Consider the following 19,559-nt stretch of genomic DNA (forward strand, 5'->3'; position numbering starts at 1 on the left):
TAATTATGAATTTCTAATACTATCTCACTGGCAGGCTAGATTAGCTAAATAAACTAAACAGATGCCTTATAGATTTAGCAAGAGTTGTATGTGAATTCCAATTGCTGGCATTCACTCTAAGCTCAACTTTCTTAGTGTGAATCATGGAATTTAACTATTTACAATATGTATTCCAGTTTTTTTTTTAATTTTTATTTATTTATGATAGTCACAGAGAGAGAAAGAGAGAGAAGCAGAGACATAGGTGGAGGGAGAAGCAGGCTCCATGCACCGGAAGCCCGATGTGGGATTCAATCCCGGGTCTCCAGGATCGCACCCTGGGGCAAAGGCAGGCGCCAAACCGCTGCGCCACCCAGGGATCCCTGTATTCCAGTTCTAATTATAGTCATATCTTTAATCATACCATTTGTTGTATTTTTAAAATAATTTTTAAATATTTCTTGGTCTTAGGTTCTGCTCCTGATGCAAACGTCATTCTTTGTCCAATAGATGTCATTAATTCATAGTGAATTTGAGGATGGGTTAGATTTTTATTTATATTTACATAGTTCTTCAGAATTTAATTTCTGGCAGAATAGTGGAAAAGATACCCTGAATGACTTCCCACTACAAAAATAATAATAGTGAGCAAAATGCAGCACTGAACAGGCAGGGAAATAAAGAAAATCCTCAAAAAATTACCTGAATTATCTCTTTTTCTTCCAGGGTAAATTCTGTTTCCTCACTTTGTTTTTATATTTCATGCTAATGGTTTTCCACTGTTAATTATTTCTCATAATTTTCGGTTGTCTTTTCATAGTATGGAGGAAAAGATCGATTAGGATAGTAATAGCCTGAGTTCCTTTGGTTTATTTAGATTCCTTGTTAAGGCCTCTGCCCTATGCGAGCACACTAGCCAGGGCTTGCTATTGGATCTATCCTGTTTGGGGATCATGTTTTATTTAGCTCTTTGAATGTCATACTATCTACTATTTAGCTTCCAAATTTTTCTTCTAATTACTGGTAATTTTTCTTCTAATTACTTATGAGACCTTTTTTTCTTTTTCAGAACCATAAGTATATATTCTTTTTAAAATTTGGTGTTTCTAATTTTGTAGGTTTAGAGTAGAAGTAAACAGGTACCCTCAATTTCCTATATTTAATTTTTAATAGAGAATTTCAAGATTTATTTTAATCTCCTAGAAGACAGCAATTTTAATTAGAAAGCATAGCAGAAGACTGATGCTGAGAGGAAGAAAGAAATTCTGGATACGGTTGCTAGTGACTAAAGAAAAAAAAATCTTGCAAGGTGTGATGGTGTTAAAAAAGGGTATTAGTCAGTTATTGTAGGTGAGGTAAGATATCACATCATTAGAAGTCCTATGGGGAGAAACTGAGTCCTCTGGCTAACATTTAACTGGGTGAGCTAACTTTGAAACCGATCTCACCCCAGATGTCAGTGTTCAGATAACAGCAGCCCTTGCCAACATCTCATTACACCTTCATAAAAGATCCTGAGCTACACCACCAAGTTAAGATGCTTAGAAATTTCTGAATCTAAGACAATGTGTGAGATTAAAAAAAAAAGGTTTGTTTTTTAAGCCACTAAATTTGGGGGTAATTTGATAGGCTGGAATAGAAAACTAATGTATAAGAATTAAAGAGAAGTAAGAATACTGGATTAATATGGAAAAAATCATTGGCAGCAAGTTGCCAAATGTTCTAAATTAAGGAATGAATGTAACAGCACTGCAAAATAATAACAGGTGCATGAAATGGTCAATATTCAAGTCCTATTCACACACACATTTATTTATAAATATACACAGTTTACCAATTCATAATTTACATAATGTTTTGTAAAATAATTAAAGTATTCTATCTAAGGAAAAGAATATTTAGGCCCAAATATCGTACCATTTGTGCTTCCACTGATAAATAATGTAATTTTTAAAAGACATTTGTGGAGACAAGAGGTGGTATCTGCCAATGGATTATATTTGGAACCTAACTAGTTTCTGTCATTAATTAAAATAATTATTAAGAATAAATGGCTCTTGGAAATTTCAGTTATACAGACCTAGTTTTAAGTTTGTGTCTGACTTGGGGCACCTGGTTGGCTCAATCTAAGTGTCTGCCTTTGTCCCAGGTCATGATCCCAGAGTCCCAGGATCAAGCCCCATGACTGACTCCTTGCTTATCGAGGAGTCTGCTTCTCCCTCTCCCTCTGCTCCTCACCTCTCTGCTTATGCTTTCTCTCTCTCTCTCTCTCATTCTCTCTCTCAAATAAATGAATAAAATCCTTAAAAAGTTATGTCTGACTAAAGCCAGAAAGAACAGAAGAAGCATTTCTTTTCAAGATAAATTTTATTAATACTGTTCTAAAAAGCTTTTCTCTAATGAAGAGAGAAGAGAGAAAATAAAACATTTTTCTGTACATTAAATTATCCCTTATACCTCAAAAACATGAAAAACCTCTCATCATTTCCTTTTATTTCAGAGAATGGACTCTTTATGAGTTTTATAAAAATTTATTATTAAAATCACAAAAAAGCTTTCACTTTTAATATTTGTCAGAATGATGAAATGATCTCTAAGCACCAGTGACAAACAGTAAAAGGGTGAACTTCAGGAATCCCTTACCCCTTCATTTCAAGAACAATGAACTTTTATATTTTATAACAGCAGTTGGCCTGAAATAGAGAAAAATGTTCCATATCCTTTCATTTTTATTGCAGCACTCATTATCTTATTTTTCTCCCATTTTTTGGTCATATTTTTTGGTCTCGTGTGCAATAAACCATTATAGGATATTTTAGGGCTGTCTTTTTGGGAAGAGCTTGTCGATGTCTCTAGGTATCTGCCACCAAACTGTTTCTTGGGCTTTGACAGCTCAATCACTTCCGAGCTCACCCTGAGCATTGCTTGGCCTGGAGGCACTTCAAGTGAATTATACTGATAACAAGGTCTGTTCAGTTCAGATTTTCTACAGGGTTAGTTACTTCAACTTGAAAAACTATTTCCCATATACTTATTCTAAACATATAATTTACCTTTCCTTCTGAGCCAATTATTAAGATATAAAGCCTTTTTTGGTTCTTGAATTTTTGTAGTCTTAAACAGCACCACTGGATGTTATTAGTCATGTGTATTTGTTCATGACTTTTTAGAGTATAAATAAACTGATAAATCAGCAGTGATTAGGTCAATGTGAGCTAGATACATAGCTTTGATTGCATACATGTTTTCCTTATTTGATCATTGATTTGTTTTCAGGGATGGTATTCAGTAAATAAGGGCTCATAACTAGCTTTTTATGTCCATCCCTCAGACATGGGATCTTTACTTCACTTGTGGTTTCCATAACCCTGCTTTGACATAACTGAATCTATGGATATCAGCAGATTTTAATAAAACATATGCTTGGAGTATTAATAACCACGTTATCTACACATAGCTGATTCCACACATACAGAGGACTGGACATTTTTTCAATAGAAGTTTGCATAACACAGAAAATTATTTCTGAATACCTTTTGTTAGTTGTTTAATCTGTCATTCTGAGAAATAAGATTACTGGTAAAAGGAAAAAAAACTCTGAGTCAAGAACCCAAGTCCTTGGGTGGGTGGAGGCAGGGTATGCTAGCCTTGAACCACTTTTCCTATGGTTCATTCATCCAACAGATACACATGGGCAATTTCATATGTGCCAAGAGCTGTCCCAGGTATAGAGAATATAACATGAACAAAACAGGCGATGCCTCTACTCTTATTTAGGATCAAAATCTCTCTTGCTACAATATTTTTAGTTTATTGAAAATAATATCAGTTCTTCTGATTCAAATAGGCAGGTAGGAAAGTCAAACTGAAATGGTATATTTGGAAATACAAAGCAGTATGCAAATGCAAGGCATGATCTTATCTCTAGAGATCAGTAGACTCTTAGTTCCCCTTGCAAAACCATTCCTGGAAAGCTGATGGCAGTTCCTTTCCCCTCCCAGCTTCCCACAACTCTGAAATGCTAAGTATACTGTATAAACTTTTATTTATTTTTTTAGCGTTCAGTAATTTATCAGTTGCGTGTAATTTCCAGTGCTCATCACATCATGTGCCCACTTTAATGCCCATCACCCAATCACTCCATCCCCCCATTTAACCTCCCCTCCAGCAACCCTCAGTTTGTTCCCTAGAGCTAAGAGTCTTTAATGGTTTGTCTCCCTCTCCGATGACTTCCCATTCAGTTCCCCCCCTTCCCTTTGATCCACTGCTCTGTTTTTTATATTCCACATGTGAGTGAAACCATATGATAATGTCTTTCTCCAAATGACTTACTTCACTCAGCATGATACCCTCCAGTTCCATCCATGTCGATGCAAATAGTAAGTATTCATCCGTTCTGATACCTGAGTAATATTCCATTGGTATACTTTTAACTGTAACAATATATTTTTAAGTCACCCATACAGATTGTCATGAAATGCTTAACATGTTTTGGAATGGCTCCTAGGTTGTGAAATATCTGAGTCACTCGGTAGCTTCTGTCTTCAACATTTTTCAAGACAAGACTGGGAAGCCAAGGAGAGCAGTTTCCTGGGGCTGGGTCAGTCAATTGTGCCATGAAGTCAAGATCACACTTCAGTCTTTGTCCACTATGGGTCAGAAGGATGATGAAATAAATACCCTGGAGTATTCAGTCAATTTAGACAAGTGTATATAATGCTTACAAAATGAAAGTCCGGAGATAAATACAAAAGCTCTAAGAAAATCGAAAGTACATGGTGATGGATATCCACTTGACAAACCCACCTGGACACATGAAATGCAGGAGCGCAGGTATGCTGGAGAGTAACTGTCCCATCAAGGATGCAGGATGGACTACATTAATACAGTAAGTTATTTTACATAAAACTGAATTGTTATATTAAAATCTTTTAGAGAATTTTACATTGTCTATATTAAGATTTCATACCAGTTAGACATTTTTTACAAAATTAGAAGTAATAATGTAGGTCAATTAAAATACCTATAGAGAGTTTACAAGATAACTTCTATGTATTTGGAGCTATGATTTTACAGGATTATGAAGCCCCAGCTTCTTTCAAAGAGGGGGAAAGGTTTAAAGAAACACCATGCAGAACAAAAATCAAAAACAAATTGGAAAAAGTAGAAATTGCACTTAGATCGCTACCTAGAATTTGCCAGGGTAATGGCCAAATTATAAAAAAGAAGGGAGGGGGCACCTGGGTGTCTCAGTTGGTTAAGTGTCCAGCTCTTGATTTTGGCTCAGGTCATGATCTCAGGTCACAAGATTGAGCCCGGCCTCCGGCTTCACACTGGATGAACCTGCTTGAGATTCTTTCTCTCCCCTTGCCTCTCTCCACTGTCTCCCTCTCAAAAAAAAAAAAAAAAAAAAAGAGAGATATGCATATTTTGGGGACACCTGGGTGGTTCAGTGGTTTAGCATATGTCTTTGGCTCCTCCTGATCTCAGTGTCTTGGGATCAAGTCCAGCATTGGGTCTGCTGCAGGGAGCTGCTTCTCTCTCTACCTATGTCTCTGCCTCTCTCTCTGGGTCTCTCATGAATAAATAAATAAAATCTTAAAAAATAACCCAACAACTTTGTGTTCTGAAAGTGACATGCATACACACAGTTGATAAAATAAACAATCCTGTACCCAAAGAGAATTCTTAGTCAAATAGAATGGACACCTGGATACAATTCATGAGACAACTTTAAAAATACAAAGGACATCTTATGGAAGGTAGTGATTTTCTCTAACTTAAAAGTTTGAAACAGGAGAGACAAAATAAAGAGTTTTTTATTTTAAAACTACTATGACAGACAATTTGAGAAATATATGAAATGAAAAATAAAAATTCCCTATATGCTCAACAGCGGAAGGAGACGTGCTCTGTTGTGGGAAATTTTTTTAAAACATATATTCAATTATGTGTACTGTTTTTCATTTAATACTAAACATAGGGCAAATATCTGTTCCTATTTCTCCTTAGAGCCATCCAAAATTATTTTAAAAAGGAAATATTGTTCTTTCTTTACATATGACCTTTACCTAGATCCTTGCTAGTCGTTTGATGACCACAGTGCATGCTTGCATTCCCGGATGCAAAGTGCAAAGGTGACAAGTCTGTGCATGTCCTTTTGTGTTATTCTTAATAAAGCATTTATTTAGGAATCTATAAATATCCAATATTAAATATGAGCTTAAAACTTTATTTCTTTAAACCTACTTACAAAATTGCTTGGTTAAATTAAACGGTAAATTTTAGAAAATTATGAATCTACTTTCCTATGTCATGTAGTAACAATTCATACTTTTACATAAAATGCTACAAATCAAACATATTTTAAATTTCTGAAGCGATTTTGTTGAAAATCACTACTTTCATTCTTAACCTCCGATTTTTAAAAATCCTAACACAGAAAGAAATTGTGTTTGAGAAAGAAGGGAGTGAACGAATGTTTATTTGTTCCTCGATTGGGAGTGAAACATGAGTAATTCTTTTTCTCTTCACATTTTCCAATTTTGTATGTTATTTATCTAATTAAAAGGGTTTTTTGGTAGCTATTTGCTTTAGAGATAAAAAATGGTTGAAAGTATTCCATCCGTTACAAATGAAAAATGACATTTTGGCTTTGGCGTAATAGAAGTATACACTTGCATAATTTCTATGTCAAGAATTAAGAGCATTGGGGCACCTGGGTGGCTCAGTGGTTAAGTGTCTGCCTTTGGCTCAGGTCATGATCCCAGGGTCCTGGGATGGGGTCCCACATTGGGCTCCCTGCTCAGTGGGGATCCTGCTTCTCTGTCTCCCTCCACCTGCCACTCCTCCTGTTTGTGCTCTCTCCATGTCAAGTGAATAAATAAAATCTTAAAAAAGAAAAGAAAGAAAAGAAAAGAAAGAAAAGAAAAGAAAGAAAGAAAGAAAGAAAGAAAAAAAAGAAAAGAAAAGAAAAGAAAAGAAAAGAAAGAAAAGAAAAGAAAAGAAAAGAAAAGAAAAGAAAAGAAAAGAAAAGAAAAGAAAAGAAAAAAGAAAAGAATTAAGGGCATTTAAATGTGGTCGTGGGTGTTTTAAAATAGTGATAATTACTCAATGTAGAGAATTTAGAAAATACAAGCAGACATAGAGAAGGAAATCAAAATTACTTATATTCCCTACCACGCAGGCATAAACCCTATGAACATTTTGGTCTGTGAGAATATATGTGTATTCAGTGGGCAGCTGGCAGGTGTGTACACATGTTGGCTGTGGTGGGCTGTGGACTCTGTGTGTATTTACCCCATCATTTTTCCCTTTGTGTCTGTGTAAATGCCTTTTGTTGTTCATAACTGGGAATCTTACCATGTTCCACTCACTCCATGAAGTATTAGTATTCTCTTCTATGAATATGAATAAGAGAATAGTATTCTCTTCTTACTTTCATTTTTTAATGAAAGTAAGGGGCCTCTGGGTGGCTCAGTCTGTTAAGCATCTGCCTTTGGCTCAGGTCATGATCCCAGGGTTCTGGGATGGAGTCTCACATCAGGCTCCGTGCTCAGGGGGGAGTATGCCTCTCCCTCTGCCCCTTTACCTCTCCCCCTGCCCCACTCCCACCTCTGCTCATGCTTATTCTCTCTTTTCCCTTAAATAAATAAATGAAATGTTAAAAAAGAAAAGAGTAATAATTCCATTGCATGGAGGTACCATGGTTTACTAGGTAAACCATTTCTCACAAGGCATTTAAGTTTTCCAGATTTCCTCTATTTGAAATAACAACGTAATAAACATCATCACCTAAAATGTTTTCCACATTCTTATTATTTTTTATGAAAGTTATTAGAAGTGGCATTACCATGATAAATGGTATAAACACTAAGATCATTTTTCTTTTTTTAACTTCATTTTTCATCTTTGAGCATCTTTTATTAGATTGATTTTATTTTCTCTATTTCATAAAGAATGCAAATTTATTGTAGGAAAGTTACAAAATATATGAAGAAAAAAAATTTAAGTAAACAACTTTTTAAAACCCAGTGAAAGGGATCCCTGGGTGGCGCAGCGGTTTGGCGCCTGCTTTTGGCCCAGGGCACGATCCTGGAGACCCAGGATCGAATCCCACATCGGGCTCCCGGTGCATGGAGCCTGCTTCTCCCTCTGCCTGTGTCTCTGCCTCTCTCTCTCTCTCTGTGACTATCATAAATAAATAAAAAAAATAAATAAATAAAATAAATAAATAAAATAAATAAACTAAAACCCAGTGAGAACTGGTCACCTCCTTTTGGCCTAGAGGGCTTCAGTCTTTCATCTGTCTGATCACAGCAAATAAATATGCCTAATTTATCTTTCTTTTTTCTTATGAATATTCTATATTATAGCCTATATATATTTTAAATTTGATAATGTATGTAAGAATTTATTAAAGTAAATAACATATATTTTTCTAAATGACCTCCAGAAATATTGTACCAATTTCAAGTACCACCAAGAGTTTGTCTTTCCACATCAATAGCTATTCTGAGTATGACCATTCTTTCTAAAATCTGTCAATCTAATAGGTGAAAGATGTTCTCTCTGAAATACAATTTTGCAATTATTTGGTTAAAATGTTGGGCATTTTTTCTATATTTAATGACTATGTGCCTCATATTTTCAAATTACTTTTCAAATATAATTTACTACTCATTTTTCTCTATGCATTTGTTTAAATTATATATATATGCAGACATACACACATATATTTTTAATTCATAGGGTTGCATTTATTGCAAAAACCTTCCTATTTTTCTTTGGTCTTTTAAGTTTGTTCTGATGGCTTTTGTCATACAACAGTTTTTATTTTTAATGTTGGAACAATTACTAGTCTTTTCTCTGTGACTGTGTCTTGTTTAAGAAACTTTCTCTAGTTTTGTCTTTGCCTCTCTCATTTTTATGATCTTGGTTGCTGCCTCCAAAAAGCTCCCCCTGCTACAGTTGTTTTTGAAGCAATTGTTTGGATTCAAGGGTAAAGGTGACTTGGATCCTATTATGTTCATTCTTTTTTTTCTAAATAGCCAACCAATAAGATGGAAAAAAATAACACGGTCTGATAAGTCATTGCTAACGTTTCTCACATTCAATTTGAATATAGAACTCAATGTCTGTCTTTATTTGAAAAATGCTAAAGAATCTCAGAGCAATGCCCATGGATTGCGTGAACACTGACTTTTCTGTCTGTGACAATGTCACTGTGGAGCAGTGGTTATTGGGGATGAGGGGCACCACGGACATTAGAACTCATCTTTTCCCCTGCCCTCCCCCCCCCCACATAATAGATAAAGAAATGGAGAAAATAAATTATTGCCTGGCATCACACGGTAGTCAGTGAAAACACTGGCACAAAATTCAAAGCGATACTCCCAATTGGAAAAGTTGCTTTCCATATACCAGACAATGCAAAGCTTTGCTGTCTTCTAAAATTTAGCTAATGGGTATGAGACCTAAGCACTAAGAAAGTGGTTTCATCATTAGGGTGCAGATACCAGGGCACACAAATTGATGGCCTTCTCTCTCCAGTAACTCTTCTAAGAAATCAAACTCAGAAGAGAATAAAAGATAAAAGAACTCACTCCTTACTTAGCAGAACAGTCAGATTGATGGAAATGTATTTTCTCAAAAGGAGAAGTCCTTGGAGACATTTGCATTTATGCTGGCAAATAAATGTTAATTCTTTTTGTTCCAAGGCTTTTGACTTGTCAGAAGATGAAATTTAAATTTTCTCCTTTTTTTTTTTAAATGAATAATCTATCAGTTACAAACACAGAAGTGGGATTTTTCTGAAGCTTAAGTTAAACAGGTACTATTAGAAATGAAATTGGATCCTATGAAAATATTGCGAGTGAATGAAAACATTGCTAAGCCAAGGTCTCACAGCTAGTAAAAAGCGTAGAGAGAAAATTGCAGGGAATAATGCTAACCTTCATCCGACCCCTCAAAGTTAAAATTTCAAAGAGTTCTACTCATCGATATCAAAAGCAACTTATCCCTACAAGGTTTATTTAAATTTTCTGAGTGGAAGAAAACATCAGGAAAAAAAGTACTTACTTAATTTTTAAGTTAATTACCAATCTGAGGGCAAAGCCTCCCCTTTCGTCATCTGGAGAAAAATATATTTTCCACATTGACTTTCATGAAGTTCTCTGTCCAAGTTTGGTTCAGTTTTCGTACTCCTACACAACCGTGCGTGTCAACTGTGATCCTATTTTTAGTACTGTTTCCTGACTCTGGATTAAAAGAAGAGGAGGTTGGAAAGTTTCCATTAAAACATTCCTTTCTCCTTTATGTTTCCCAGAAATAAAAACCTCTTTCAAACTAATCTTTTTTTCTAAATGAAAGAAATCAAAATTCCAGAATGTTATGACCTTCTCCATATTACGAACCCAAGACAAACAGCAAAAGCAAAGCAAAAGAAAACAAAACAAAAACAAAAAACAAACTTAAAAAAAAAAGTAGCCCGACATTTTTCTCTGTGTTAATGATAAAATTTAGGTCTAGTTCAGGCTGAAAATTCCCACACCCAAAGTTCAGAATGAAATGCTGTATATATAAAAGTGAAATTAACTCCAAAACCAGCAGCTTAGATTTTAGAATCCTCTTCCTTTAAAATGGAATTTATACAATCTATACTTAGATCATGAAAAAAAAATATATCATTTAGCCAAAGCATATACAAGAGTTGAAAGAGAATGTTTTCTTTAAGAGGGTTACTTCTAGCCACGCAAAATTAATTTTAAAAATTAAGCAATTATCTGGATTAGTAAAATTGAAAGGACATGTTGGACTCAATTGCTGCCTTGTGTCAGTGGAAGCGTTTGAATCATCTGTATGCTTATGCCAATTCACCACATTTTAGGGACGTGTTGGTATCAAAAGTCAGCCCGGGCTAGAAAGTGACAACTGTGGTTTTTCATTATTTTCCACGAGCATAGTCACTTGAAAATAAAGTGAGATCCTTTGGAATCAATGCTGAGAAGTAAAAAGAGGAGCTACTCCTGATTTGATAGTAATTTTAGATATGAAGTAAGAGACAAAAGATACAAGTATTCCAATTCTAAAATAAATAAGTCCTGGGCATGACTATAGTGAATCTTGCTGTATTGCATACTTGAATATTGCCAAGAGAGTAGATCTTAAAAGTTCTCATTGCAAAAAACCAAAACAAAACAAAGTGTAACTGCATATTGCTGATGGATCTTAACTAGACCTATTGGTGATTATTTTGTAATATCTATAAATATGAAATCATGAAGTTGTACACTTGAAACTAATATAATGTTGTGTATCAATTATATCTCAATTTTTAAAAACCTTTAAAAATAATACTAGTAAATTCTTTTGCTTAAAAAAAAATACAAGTAGTCCTCAAGACCCGTGGCAGATAAAGATGAATTTATCCTAGAAAGATTTGTATTTGAGTTTTGCTCTTTTTTTGAAGCAGATTTTAAATATAGTTTTACATTCATTGTAGTTTACATCATAACTCCTCCCTACAAAAACCAAACTGTGCCTTAAATCAAACCAGAAATTAAATATGCGGGAGGTTTCAGAATAAAACTCAACTTCAATTTGGAAATGTTGTCAACAGCGATGCTATTCATTTATTCTCAGAGGTTTCTGTAGCTATCCTTAAAATAGAGAATTTTATAAAAATATAAGGAATTTAGGGGCGCCTGGGTGGTTCAGTTGGTTAAGCGTCCGACTCTTGATTTCAGCTCAGGTCATGATCTTGGGGTCCTGGGATTAAGTCCTCTGTCAGGCTCTGTGCTTAGGGAAGATCTGCTTCTCTCTGCCCCTCTACATTCTCTCTCTCTCTCTCTCCAAAATAAATAAATAAATAAATGTTTCCCAAAAAAGTAAGTAATTTAGTTGAGCTTTACACTCATTTAAAGTGAGGGATGAATTCTAGCATGCTATATACACTGATATGTTCAGAATGTCAGCAATATGACCATCTATCCTAGCCACACATCGAATTTTATCTCCCAATTGTTTAGGAAAGTACTGAAAATTTCACTGTAGTTTTAACTTGAGGCCTTAGCATTAAACAATGCAGACCTGATGAATTAGTCTTTTCAGTAAGATAAGCACAATGCTTTATTCAAAGATGAAGTGTTTATCTTGGAGGAATTTTTCCTTTAATATCCTGCAGAGTGGGTCGGGAAGTCTTAGGAGAATAGGCTTTCTTGTGAGCTGACAGTCTTCATAGGCAATCTGAAATGAATCACCCAAGATTTGCTTTTTTGCTAAACATAATTCATCTTTTCTCTCTGACTCCCACTCAATCCACCCCCATCCCCATCCCTCCTACAGGGTTGCTTTGGGAACAAGGGAGAAAAGAGTCATCACACAACTACATTACAGAGTTTCCCAATTAATGAGCTATTTCCAGGGATTATATCACTCACCTTTGGATTATATCACTTGCTTGATGTACTTAAGCATGGATCACAGCTGTAATTTGCGAAATTAAATGGCACATTTATATTCCCCACTGAGAAAAGCAGGAAACAAATGTATTCCCACTCGGAGGCCTACAACTAGAAACCTAATATGACTCCAGTACAAATGAATTAACGTTAGTAAAATTTTCTTTCCATAAATTTGACAATAGAGACAAATGGCCTAACTATAGAAGAGCATTTCACATATATGGTCAAGCAGTAAAAGGAAACTTGGATTTTCTTTCCGTATCTTCTCGGTGATTTTAAGCAGGTCATTAACCCTCTCTGAGCCTGTTTGTTCATATGGAAAATATAAATAATCCTTGCATGTACTACTAACCTCTAAGGACCAAATTAAATAATGGGTCTGAAGGCTTGTAGGTGATTGTAAAGCACTATCAAAATGTGACAAACTATTAGGAAATTCCACTAAAATACACATAACAGTGCAATGTGGATTTTGTTTGTAATAAAATGTTTCCAAGCCTCTTTATCTTCAGTGATAAGTGGTATAGTGAACATCTCAATCTGGGTTCCTCCTAGGGAAGACCCTTATCAAAGGTCCTGGGCACAGATAGGAGATGACCCTAATTTTCTTCCTTATAAAAAAAGGAAGCAGGGAACGTATAAAAGAGAAATTTCAATAAACTGTGCATGAACAAGCTGGTTATTACCCAGGGAAAACTGGGATTCAGTCTACCAGGGATCGTCTAGAAACCTGTAGAACTTCCCTCAGAATCAAACCCTAGAAGATGGAGAGGACTCTCAGTGGGCATTACTCTCTCCTCTGACCACTATCACCACCAAACAGGTTGGTTACTTGATATGGCATCAGTAGAAGCCCTTGGCCAGAGAAAATACCCTCCAAACTTGAAGTGGAAAGCCATCAACATGCTAGAAACATGCCCTGCAGCTTTAGGGAAACTGTGGAAGGGGGTTAGAAATGGGGCAGGGTGTCAACGTTACCTGTTACAATGACATTTCAGCTTGCTAAAACATGGGAGCCATTTAGGAGGGCACTCTCTGAGAAAGTTACACCAAAAGTTCCTGCCTCCAGCCCCTCCTTCCTCCTCTCTGTTTTTGACTGCAAGTTACCATAGAGCCAAATCAGAGAGAACCAGAGGGCTAAAGAGAAGGGAAGGAAAAAAAACAAAACAAAACTAGTAAGTAGAAGGAAGATAATTCCTTCCCACTTTCTCCTTTTATCTGCTTCAGAAGGAGGATAAATGAGTTTCTGTTCATTCATTTACTTTAAGATAAGAAGAAAATTAAGATGATGGTGGAGGACACACATAGGATTAGGGAAAAATGAAAAAGAAAGAGGAAGAGGGGGCATGAGGGAGGAGAGGGAGAAGAGAGCTCCATACATGGCTTTTGTCAGGTCACTGAAAATCAGGGTCTCCCAGCTCCTAGGAACTCCTTATGCATATTCGTTAGATATGAATCTGTTATGTGTCAATCCTGGTCAGCTTTCAGGCAAAATGTGAAAGTCCTTATCTCACTGGTAGACATTCCTGCATGACAGTGTACCACACATTTCTTGTCCAATGTGCTTGAACTTTCGACAAATGTTCAGATCATAACTGATTCATCAGATGATGGAAAGCTAGGTAGGGTAAGTCATTTTATGTGAATGAACCCTGTTGCTTCCTATGGAAGACAGAGAGCTATCACCATACTCAACAGCCTGGGTTTTTCAGAACATTAGCCAAGAATTTTTAGGTTGAAAACTTAAGATTTCCATTGGCTTCTAGGAAGAAATATTTAGTTATGCAACTTCTTTTTTTCAGCTTCCCTTTTTGTCACCTGGAACCCAAGTGAAATTTTAAAATGTTTGTTTCAAGACTTTCAAGATCAAATAATGAATTGAATAAATATCTTTTTTTTCCCCTTAAATGTTAACTATGACTCACAATTTCTTAGGATTTGTGCTGTTATTTGGTTTGATTCATTTTTGCTTTCACCTGTTTGTATGCCTGTTTTCTTGCTGAACCACATATAAACTGACTTACTGCATTTTCTTGGGGATTCAAAAATGGCACAAGAGACACAGTTGAGTTGCTAGAACAATATTTCTATTTTCCCATGGGTTTCCTCACTTCTTGACTAAAATACACAACTAGATTTACACTATTAGAAAGAATGTGTGTTTCTCAACTTTAAAAGTTTTAATAACTGAATAAGTAAAAACCATTATTGTCTATATTTTCTTGTATGTTGAGGTTTAGGAAACTTACCTTGGAATAAACAGTTTAAATCTATTTTCTTTATCTTGAAAATCAAGAGCTCCTGTGTATAAATGCACCAAAAATTAACTGTAAGCACCATAAAAATGTCGGTCATTGTCAACTGCTCTATCTAGCTTCATCTGCAGCATAACATTTGATCTCCCACCTACAGAAGAACCTTTCTGTTTAGATGAAAGGATAAAAAATCTCAAAATACTTGCAATTTCAACCACAGCAATGCTTAAATCTGGCTACTTTTACAGTCAGCTCAGAGAGCAGACAGTGCAGTCAGTAGATGTGTGCTGCTTCCATGGGCTCAATACTGCCCCTGTGCAAATGCATCACTCCAACAGCCAGAGTGCAACAATGAAATCATTGCACCTGCTAGGACTATATGTTTCTTGTTGCTCTACCAAAAAAGCATTTGCGTCATGTTCAATTATTTCCTTAAAATCTTCAGAATCTAGACTTGACACTAAAATTTTGTAGTAGATGTTGCTAATGGCCAAACATCATGGATACTTCAAAGAAATAGAAATGTATCCCTTTCTTTAGTGAATATGGATAGGAACTGGTAGCCATGCAATCTTACGTTGCTTTGAAAAAAATCATTTTGAACTTTTAGTATTTTATAACATAATTAGCCCCTTTGAGGTGTGTGTGTGTGAATCTATGTGCATGTGTGTGTATGTGTGTAGTGGTGCAGGGGTGGGGGTTGAATATTTAAACAAAAAGTAAGTGAACAAAATTAAGTTAGAGAAAAAATAAACAAGAGTTCTTGTCTTATGACATGATAGACGCATGGTTTTATATTTTTAGGGTTTAAAAATCATTTCAAATAAAAGAAAAATATTCTATTTTACTATAATAATGCTTTAGCTCCACTTCTATACTTTGTTAGAAGATGAAAGAATAAATTGCATATATAATTGTATGTATTCCCAACTCAGATTAATGCTGATAAATATCAGCTAGGGTATGTTGGGCATATCATTGGGTCTGTCATCTCAGAAAGTGGTTGCTTTCCCAAATAGGGCTTTGATATAAGGAAAAGGGTAAATAGGGCAAAAAGATGGTGGAGGCAGGAAGGACAAAGGGGTTTCATCAGTTACCTCTTAAAAAAAAATATATATATATATATACATTTAAAGATTTATTTATTTATTTTAGAGAGAGAGAATGTGCATATGCAAATGTAAGCAGGTAGAGGGTAGGGGGAGTAGGGAAGGGGCAAAGAGAGAGAAACGCAAGCAGACCCTGTGCTGAGCATGGAGACCATGTGGGGCTTGATCCCAGGACCCTGAGATCATGGTCTGAGCCTAAACTGACTGAACCACCCAGGCGTCCACATCAATAATTTCTTTCTTTTTTTTTTTTTTTTTTTTAGTTTTTATTTATTTATGATAGTCACAGAGAGAGAGAGAGAGAGGCAGAGACACAGGCAGAGGGAGAAGCAGGCTCCATGCAGGGAGCCCGACGTGGGATTCGATCCCGGGTCTCCAGGATCACGCCCTGGGCCGAAGGCAGGCGCCAAACCGCTGCGCTACCCAGGGATCCCCACATCAATTATTTCTTAAGCAAAGGCTGGAGAACACTCTTACTTGGCCTTTGGTTCAATAGGAAAGCATAGATTTAAAAGATTAAAAATAAAATAATAGGACAAGTAGTAGAAAAATATTTCTGAAATATGTCCAAAAGTATTTCCCCCATCTTGGTCATCTTTTTTTCTTTCCCTGATTTACCTTTATTGCCCTAAACAGAGAGAGGCAGTGTGGGAAGGTGGGGGGTGGATAGCCAAGCAGCACTGGTCAAAAATGAAGCTGGGGAAACAGGGGTACCATGGGGACCAATCCTGATTGTCCCCTCAGGACCAAAGCCGCTATAAGGAGGTGAGAAAAACAAACTCAATTGTTGCTGGTCCTGTGAAGTATAGCAACGCAACCCTCACTCCCCCAGTGTCACCTTGGTGGGGGGTGGTTGGCAGGCCCTTAGAGGAATCTCTCGCTTGGCATGCAGAGAGAACCACCATTGGCCGAAGGACTTGTTTGGGTACATGGGCTAAAGAAAGTGCCCCTGGGAGCCAGGGGTCTGGACATTTCTTGCAGGGGACACAGAAGTCCCCACAGGCCCTGTGGGGAGGCAAGGGAGGAGAGCAAACAGGTGGCTTTCAAGAGGGCTGGGCTTAGAGTAGCATGAGTGTGGGAACTGAGGTCAAGAGGTTTAGGCAGTTGGTGCTGCAGAAGACAGTGTATTTCCAGACTATAAATCTTTCTCGAAGAGCCATAGGGAATGGAAGTTCCTCTCTACCCACACCCCTTCTTGGGCAGGAAAGCTTTTGGAGGGAGGAGAAAATCCTGGCTGGGCATTGAACTTTGAATTGAAGAGATAGCTTTCAACTGCAAGAACCTGGCTTGCCGTTTTTACTTGACTGAAATCCCTCCCCAGCTCATACACCCACAGTAGGAATGGAGGCCTTGAGAACAAAAGACCTGCTGGAGAAATAAAGAAAGTGGCATTGTTGTCCATGTGAGTAAATTCAACCACCTCTTATAATCAAAAAACGGCTTACTTCCAAACGGAAGTGAAAGAAATCCCCCTTCTGTATTGAGGTTATTTATGCTAGACCCCATTGAACAATCAGAGAGCCCAGTGCAGACCTGAAGATGGGAGAGTGCAGCAGACCTGGGTGGGCTTGGATCCCTGCCTTGGCTGCTAGATAAGCCCCTCAGAAGAGCTGGCCTAGGGGAGGGAGTAACAGCCCGCCACCTGGCGAATCCTGAGGCAGCCCCAGGGAAGACAATTGACGTTTAGGGTCTCTGTGGCATTGGCAGACATCAGGAAGAAAAGGCTGGGATTTAAGCAACCTGTGAGCTTTGCACTCCTGTTGCATTTACTGTGACTGCCCATAGGATTTGCTGCTAAATTCCTTTCCATGAAGCTTTATTGAAAGCAGTGTGTGTCTGTGGGGGTAGGTTAGGAGGTGGATGGAGAACTGTTCTTTATCTCAGCATAAGCCAATTATCCAAAGTACTCTGTTATCAGCCAGCCTTATTTTAACCTCACACTAGACTTAATCTTGATTCCTCATTTACCTGCTGAGAGCCTTTAGCGTCACTTAACTATAATAAAATAAGAGAGAGAGAGAAAATTGCAAACAAAATCCAACTTGCTGAGACCACTGGCAAGGCTCAGAACTTCTTTACTACATGCGGTCCTTTCTCTTCCACTATCTTGAATCCCATAGGGCCAGCCAAAATTGTTTTTATTTTCCAGTCTCCAATCCCCATAATGTTTTACGATCCTAGCTTAGAACTTGCTTTGTGCTCCATATATCAGTTGGTTCAAATTCTGAACATTTTGTTATATGTTTCAAAGAATTATCTTTATCATGCCTCCATTTTCCACTCTTTTTTTGGGAAAAATCAAACCTTTCTTTTAAAGTCAGTGTCCCAAATTCTTCTACTGAACAAGAAGGAAATGTTCAAGGGCCTCGGTGACAGCCCAACCCTTCCAATGCTTGCAATTATCCTATACACAGGATGTTACATATACCATTCCCTGTAAAGAAATAATGTCAACAGCACCAAACAGCTTGTGTGTATATGCTCTGAGACAAACAGTAAAATCAGGAAAAAGTAATTTGGAAATCAAGGTACTTCACTATTTACCTTCAGCATTGCTATCACATGAAATTAAAATTATTACTACATCTTAGGTTAGTTATGATTGTTTTTTATTATGAGGTGCCTATAGGTGATAGGTGAATCGAGTTCCCAAGACACAGCACCACAGAAAGAAAAGCAATGTTAACACTGTTCTCAGTATGAGCTCTAAAAGACTTCCAAACGACTTACTGAAGAATCTTGAGAGGTCCGTGGGGGCATTGCAGTGATTGTGAACACCAGTTCACTAAGCAAACATTTCAATACACTGTATGGAATCCTAAAAAAAGATGAATTGACAAGGGGGAGGCAATTCATGTGGCTTAGTCATACTTTAGATTATTTTTGTGTTTTTATCGTTGGTTCTTTAAAAAATAAAAATCACACAAACTTTGGAACATATTTCTGCTAACTTGTGTCAGCAATGCTTTAATCATTTATTGCTCACTAAGTATAACAACCAGATGTTCAGATTTTAAGGACATTCCACCCACTTCCAAAACTCCCAGTACAGTCCTAATTACCCACTTTCAGCTACTTGTTTCTTTGCTTGTGGCTGAAAACATTGCAAAACTGGCACCAAAGTGTCATGTGAATAAAACATGTTAGTAATGCTTGTACTTAGTAAGTAGCTATCCTAAAGAAGCAATGTGGAAATCCCATGGCCAATATTGGTCATAAAATCTTCCTCAGTGGTAACCAAAAAGATGCCTTCTGAAAAGTGAGCTGTGATTTCATGACAAGATAACTGTTCTTGTAATTAGAACTCCTATGATCAAGCCCCAGTTCAGCCACTTACTCATTTGAAATCCTGAGTCACTCACTTATTTCTCTGCAAAGGAAGGATGATGATAGTCCCCCAAAGCACTCTTGGACTCAAGATGCAGAGTGAATCAGTATATGTAGCAGTGCTCAGTAAACCATAAACGCCCACACTGAACTACAAATTTCATGTAGGAGCTAAGAAAGGATCATGGATTTGGAATACTAAATAGAAAAATGTATTTAAATGATGTTCACGATATAAAAGATAAAACAAGAGCATAGCCTCAACAAACAACACAACAAATAACTTCTGCCATGTCTGGCTACTTAATTTATCGCCCAGTGCAAAATGAAAATGTGAGGCCCCTTTGTTCGAAAAGCGGAAAAGAAGGGGAAAGAGCCTTTTCCATGGTGCCATCTCTTCACTTTTCATGGTGTTTTTTATTTGC

At 36.8% G+C, this 19,559-nt stretch overlaps 1 long non-coding RNA gene across 1 annotated transcript in view; it reads left to right on the forward strand.

Annotated features, from left to right (window-relative positions):
* Positions 1-4,493: 4,493 nt before the first annotated feature.
* Positions 4,494-19,559, forward strand: part of LOC140620014 (uncharacterized) — a 150,825-nt gene continuing 135,759 nt past the window's right edge. The window contains exon 1 of the long non-coding RNA XR_012019768.1: positions 4,494-4,867. This is a non-coding gene — a long non-coding RNA (uncharacterized lncRNA). The remainder of the gene's footprint in view (positions 4,868-19,559) is intronic.

The sequence above is a fragment of the Canis lupus genome, chromosome 28 (assembly GCF_048164855.1).
Source record: "Canis lupus baileyi chromosome 28, mCanLup2.hap1, whole genome shotgun sequence".
Classification (NCBI taxonomy): domain Eukaryota; kingdom Metazoa; phylum Chordata; class Mammalia; order Carnivora; family Canidae; genus Canis; species Canis lupus.